Genomic DNA, 6,725 nt, shown 5'->3' with positions numbered 1-6,725 from the left:
CCCCTCTTCCCTTCGGGGGATCAGCTGTTGCTGCCCCCGTTGCTGTTTCCTCTGCTGCTGCTTCCTCCTCTGCCTTGGGTCAGTAAGTTAGTTAGTTAAGGGGGCACACGTGCGTGCGGGACACACGTGTGCCTGGATCCTCTCCTTCCCGCTGCTGTTTCCCGAGTGCTGGGAACTACGTCACCCCGTGGCTTTTAAAGCCCGGGGTTTGAATTTCCCACCCCTGCCCCAACAGCCAATCAGGCGCCCCGGTCTACCCGGAAGTGCCTGCCAGCAGTCTTAAACTGCTTTCAAATGACCGATACTGGTTTAAGATAAACCTGGTTGGACGTAGTATTAAACTTGACTGATTTAGGTCAAATCTATTTGGAACTTCTGTCCCAGATCCGTTCCCAGTTCCAGTTAACTCAGTCTCCCAATGTCCCATGATGCTTTGCAGCCCTGGACTGTGCTGTCTGCTCCAGTGAGCAGGGTCTGCCCCACCCCTCTGCTCCCTGGCCAGAGCATTATCACTTCAGGTGACTGAGGTGGGAGGAAAAAAAACTCACCCCTCTGGTCCAGCACCAGACCCCCAGCCAGGTGCTGCTGTTTGGGGAGAGGGGGCATAGAGGAGGGAACCGGGCCCCCAGTTGGGTGCTGCTAACCTAGGGAAGGCAGGGGGAGTCTGCAGTGGGGGCTTGACTCTGCCCCCCAGAACCCAGTGCCAGAAGCCACATCCCCTTCTCAGCCTTTGGGCTGGCTCGGAGGTAGGGAAAAGCCTGCACTGAGGCTTAGCTCCACCCCCAGAGTCAGGAGCCAGGAGCCACGGCCCTTTCTCAGCCTTGAAGCTAGCTGGGAAGAGGGAGAAGCCTGTACTGGGGCTTGGCTCTACCCCCCTGGGTAGAGCTGGGAGCAGGGCTGAAGTCCCCTGCCATGTCCCCTTCCCAGCCTCTGGGTCAGCTGAGGGCAGGGCAAGGGCAGAAGCCTGTAGCCTGGCTTAGCTCTGCCCCCAAAAGTGGGGAGCCATGTCCTCCTCTCAGATGGCCCAAAGGCTGAGAAGGGCACATGGAAGGAGACTAGCCCTGCTTCCCGCTCTGGGGGGTGGAGCCAAGCCCTAGTACAGACTTCTCCTTCCTCCTAGCCATCCCCGAGGCTGAGAAAGGGGCATGACTACAGGACTCAAGCCTTGGTCCCAGGCAGAGCCAAGCCTCACTGTGAGCTTTCACCCCACCCAGCCTAGAAGCTGAGGAGTGCATGTGACCCCTGCCTTCCAACTCTGGGGGCAGAGTCAAGCCCCTGCTGTGGGTTTCCCTTTCCCCCTGCCCCTCAGCCAGCCCCAGGCTGAGGAGGGGCATAGCTCCCGGTTCTGGGGGCAGAGCCAAGCCCAGATGTTGACTTTCATCCCCCACTGCCTCAGCTGGCTAGGAGGCTGAGAAGGAGATGCAGCTAGGAGATTCCAGCCCCACTCCCAGATGAGGGGGGAAAGGGGAGTGGCAAAGTAAAGTCTCCAGTTTCTACTTCCCCTCCCCCAGCTCCTGGGCTGTTCCTAGTTGGGGATCTGGTGCCAGGTAGGATGGGTGGGTTTTGCCCCCCAAACCCCTTGCTCAGCTGGTGGGGAAGCTTAAGAGGGGGCATGGCTTTGGGAATCAGAGGGCTCCAGATCTCTGCAGTGGCTAGCAGGCTAGGAGCATGCTCTAGTGCTCCCTGGCTATTAGTATGGGTAACTACAGGGTTCTGGCTGCCTTTCCTGTTTGAAAAGTGAATGTCAGTTCACTTGCTTATGGTTCAATCTATGCAGTTTAAAAAAGCCTGCAAAGATTGAATCAATTCAGCCTTGGGCTTTTTGATTGTCTGTACTTAGCCTAAGCATTTGTAGCTACTCAAATACATGCAGGTTTTCTCAATCTCAGTCTTCTGGATCTGATAAATATACCTTGGTACACCGTTTAAACCAGTGCACACCAGGCTATAAAAGATGTGTATTATAGAAGAATAGGTAGTATTTCTTTAAATGATGTGTGTGTGTGCATTTGTGTGTGCACGTGTGTGTGTGTGTATGCATGTGTGTAAGAACTGAATTGGTATCTCAGACAAATTAGCAATATCTTATCTATGATACCCTTGTGTGAATTCACACAAATGAATAATCTGCAAGACAGACCCCTGGTATTCCATGGCTTAATCTGTTGTGCCCCTTACTAAATTACAAACCCTTATAGGATTAACTAGTGTTAATGAACCTTGGACTATATTCAGAAAGCCAGGCCTTACAAAAAAAAGAAAGTTTCAGCTGAATAAAAATCTCCATTAAGAAGATATAATTAAATCCAGAATGAGAGCATTCTTTGTAAAACAATATAGCAGATGACCCCTCTGACAAATTAGCAAACTTGACACAATGCTGCCATAAATAAGAACATGTGCATCTAAATGGAGATTTGACACAAATATGCAGATTAATCAAGAAGTTAATTTTGTTTCTGTTGTGTCAGAAAAATGAAAGAGAAAAGCAATGGCGATCATTTGCTTGCAGACTTCTTGAACAGAGGAGGCTTAGAAACAAGTTAGCCACTGTTAATATCCCTTCTGTGAATTTAGGCCACACAATTTTTACTTAACAACTTTCAGTTTGCTTTAGGCATTGTAACAGAAAACAGTGACAAATTCCTGGAAAAATCATGAAGGATCTCTGAAATGGGCACATAACAGAACAAGATGCCCCATCCAAATCAATCCAGGTTTCAGGATCTCATGTAAGGAGACAAATACAACACCTCCATTCCTCAATATGTGGCACTGTTTTACAAGCTAATGTTTTGTTTCATATTCTCATACTAAGCAAAACAAAAGATGATACTAAACTTTTAATAAAAGTTCATTGCCTTTGAATTATATTTTTCCAAGTGCAAAAACTACACTACCTCAAGCTGTTTGATGGATGAGAGCCTGAAAATGTCCCAGAAGAATGAAAATAATGCACTGAGACCAGATTCTCAATTCCTCTCTAGCTACCTGGTAGCTGTTCTTCAGAGCACTACCTGTGGTTAGTATGTATTTTATTTCCTCTCTACTGCTATTGTTTGTTTTCGGCTAGCTCTAGTAAGGCCCTTGGCTGTGGTCGGTTGGCTGGTTAGAGAGCAGTATCCTTTTGGTGGTGGGCTGGGTGGAAAAATACTTTTTGCTTGTGATCTAGCCAGCTGTTTCTTACCCAGTCTTCAGAGGTCAGGTGGTTTGGGAACAGATGACTAGAAGATGAGGTGGAAGAAGAAAAAAACTGAGATAATGGCTGGATTACTAAGGGCAGGATTTTCTTGACTAGGAGGAAGGCTGCAGCATCCTTCTTATTTTGACTCTTCAAATCCCATGGAGGCAGACAGAGGGAAGAGATGCGAGTGATGAGGCTCCCATTCAGTGCAGCAAGAGACTTTCCCTGCTTCTCTCTCTCCTGAACTACTTTAGCTGTTAGAGCGATTAGACGTTGTGGTGGGGGAAGCAGGAACAGAGTTCCTTTTGCAGCTTTGGTGGTTTCAATAGTCAAGATACACCCGAGCATGACATCTGTCAGAATAAGTAAAAACCTAGTCAGTCCAAACTTTAGAAATAACTAAACAGTTTACCATTTACCAGTTAGGGCCAATTTTAGTATTTCTGGGTGGGTTTGAAGATCTATATTATGCTGCCCTGCTACTTGCCAAATAGAAATGACCCCTGTTTTGTTATCATCATACCAAAATGCACAGGGCTGGCATAAGGGTACTGGGAAAAATTAACAAGATAGTTACTTAGATCACAGTGCAAACTTGACTGACTTGTTTTGCATTAAAAGTTTGTGTTTATGAAATGGAGAGATAGGGAGCGATCTGCAGAGGTCCCTGACACATTTTCCTACAGCAGAATTTGAAAGGCTATTGTCCATCTCTTCCTACTGGCAAGTTGATGCTGTGATTGTAATGAAATGGCTAGAAATGTCTTTGAAATTTTAAAATGAAATGTGGGATAGTCCTAGAGGCTAGTACTGTTAACAAGGGGCTTGTAGGAACTTGTTCCAGCTTACCAGTGTCTGAAACAAGCATCTTATCAATTAAAACGATACTATGATACTATGACAATCCAGCTGATGCAATAACATTTGCCATTTTATATAAAAACTAATTACATTCCAGAAACTAAAGTGACCGATCCATTTTGTTGCCGAAGACATGCTTAAACATTATGGCTGTCTAACGAGTGGCAAAGAGTAGCTTAATGTATGGTAATTTATAGCTCCCCCTCCCCCCGAATATTTTCCCCCTGCTGTTGGAGGACTTTTATTAAAACACACACACACATTTTGATAGCTGTCTAATTTCTGACTGAGCTGCACACACTTGCTTAATTCTATACAATATGTGACCCAGATATGTAGCTTACTGCTTTGCAAAGCACATTCTCCTGCACTGACAGATAAATCAGTTTCTTGTAGCTGCTTAAAAATAGCAGCTAGCTGTTGAAGAAGTTCTCTACAAGTACAGAGCAGTTGAAACAGAAAATTGTTAGAGCAATCTACCACATTCTTGACATGCCAAAGGAAAGCCTGATTCACACACTATTGGACATTAGCATGAGCCCCCACATGCAATCCGCCTGGCATAACAACAGAGCCGAGAAACCTGGGGGTATAGTGAAAGCTGTCAACAGTTTAATATGATTAGTTAAGGGGATCTGGCTTGTTTCCCTTACACAGATCTGAAGTGCTAATATTGTTAGCCTGGGCATCCCTGTTAACTAAACTAGGTCATCTCTGCTGTGAGACATAAAACATTCCCGATAACTCTTCAGTCCATTTTAATGCTGTTAAACCTAGTCTGATAATCTTGTCATTTTTTCCTCAGGTGTCAGTATAATTGGGCTTGACCAGGAGGTAAATGGGTTGGTTGGATGCTCAATACACTTGTACCTTTTAGCCTAAGGGGCTTGTTTCATTTCACTATTATGTCATGTTCTGTTCAGTATGGTTCCCTGGAGTAGGCCTGACTAGGTTAAGAGTTACCCAGATCCCTTTTCTTTTCAGTTTGAATTTTGGAGGCAGAACAGTACTCTGAATAAACTGGGTAAAAGAATCTTCCAATTAATCAAACTAATACAGTACAACATTGTTCCATGGTATTCTCCAAATGTTTCTGTACTATGAAGTAATGTGTTGTAAACTGTAACAACATGAGTAGTATCCGAATAGTAATATTACCAACTGAGGCAGGATTATCACTCCCAGGTGAACTAAGGGCAAAGGATCCAGTACTTGGGCTTCTAATTTTATGACTTGGAACTAATCAACTTGTTTTTTCTGGACCCACCTAAAAAGAAAGGTGTAAATCAGGTTTTTCACAGGGAGCCAGCGGTGCTCTGCATTCACTTCCCAATGAAAAGACAACTACCTAGCTCCCCTATTCCTTTTTGGAAATTCCCCACAAAATGGATCTCTCTCTTGCTTCTTTCCAGGAGAATGTAAACTTAAGTTTTTGCTTGGTGACATACATTAGATGTAATTTAGTCCAATACACGAAGCCCCCAAAAGACCAATAAAACCTTTAAAAGAATGTAGCAGAGATTCATGACAATCTGAAGAATGCCCAGTTAAACGTGAGCAGTGGTTTCCAACCTTTCTAGATTCAGGACACCCTGTGTATTTTTTTTTTCTGAGAACCAATGCCATGCTGCCTCAGCTTACCTCCATGGTTTTCAACCAGGGTTCTGTGAATGCCAGGTTGAAGTGTCCTGCATGCCTCATTTACAGCCAGGTAAGACTAAGGTAGGCAAAAGGGCTTGCTCTTGCTGCCGTCCTTCCTAGACCAGTGCTTCTGCACTCCCCCCAGAAACAGAGGTGTACAAGACAGTTCCACCTGCCCTGCATGCCTGTTTCAAGGAGGGGTGGGGTGGTAGCAAGACGGATCTGCAGAAAGACTGGGCGCTGCTGCCTGCGTTAGGCTTACCTGACTGTGCACAAAGCACATGGAACAGTCCCACCTGGATATTGCTGTGGCACCTGAAAGGGTCTTGTAGCATCCTGGTTGAGAACCATTAAACTAGCATGTTCAGAAACACTGAGAGCCATATCGAGCTGAGGTTTCAGACTTAGATACTAAAAATGGGCCACAAATGAAACTTAAACAATCCAGAAAAGACCATATGCAAGTCTTCTGCAGAGGGCTGAATATTACCCATTGAAAATGTTGGGCAAAACATTTCAGTGAATATAAACTATTATTGTTTAGGTCATTAGTAGAAGCAAGAAATGTGTGTGCACAGCATGGAAAGGAACTGAAAATATTTAACATTTGATTTACGTAACTATATAAACACTGGACTCAGAATAGCTATGAAATTTTCTGCATTTCAGAGCCCCATAATATTTTGCTTATGAGTTGTCAGCTATAGAATATTCATGACAAATCAGCATGCTAAAACCTGAGGAAGAATAGAAAATAAGAATTCCCTCTACAGGGTGAAATTCTTTGACTTGTATTTGACAAGAGATCAGATTCGATCATTGCAATGATCCCTTCTGAATTTAAAAACCTATGAAATCAGTACATGGAGCACTAGCTTAAAAATGGTAAGTCAAGGATTTCTTAAAGGAAATCATTAACACAGTTTTCATTCTAAATGAAAAACAACACATTTCTAGAAGTGCTTTAGCCTCTGTTTCAGTCATCTCCAAAATTTTAATAAAAACCTGACCATTAATATCAGCAGTTATTTTTATATTG

This window comes from Alligator sinensis, unplaced genomic scaffold (genome assembly GCF_000455745.1).
Source record: "Alligator sinensis unplaced genomic scaffold, ASM45574v1 scaffold873_2, whole genome shotgun sequence".
Taxonomy (NCBI): domain Eukaryota; kingdom Metazoa; phylum Chordata; order Crocodylia; family Alligatoridae; genus Alligator; species Alligator sinensis.
The sequence above is the reverse complement of the archived record's forward strand: the minus strand, read 5'-3'. Positions refer to the sequence as shown.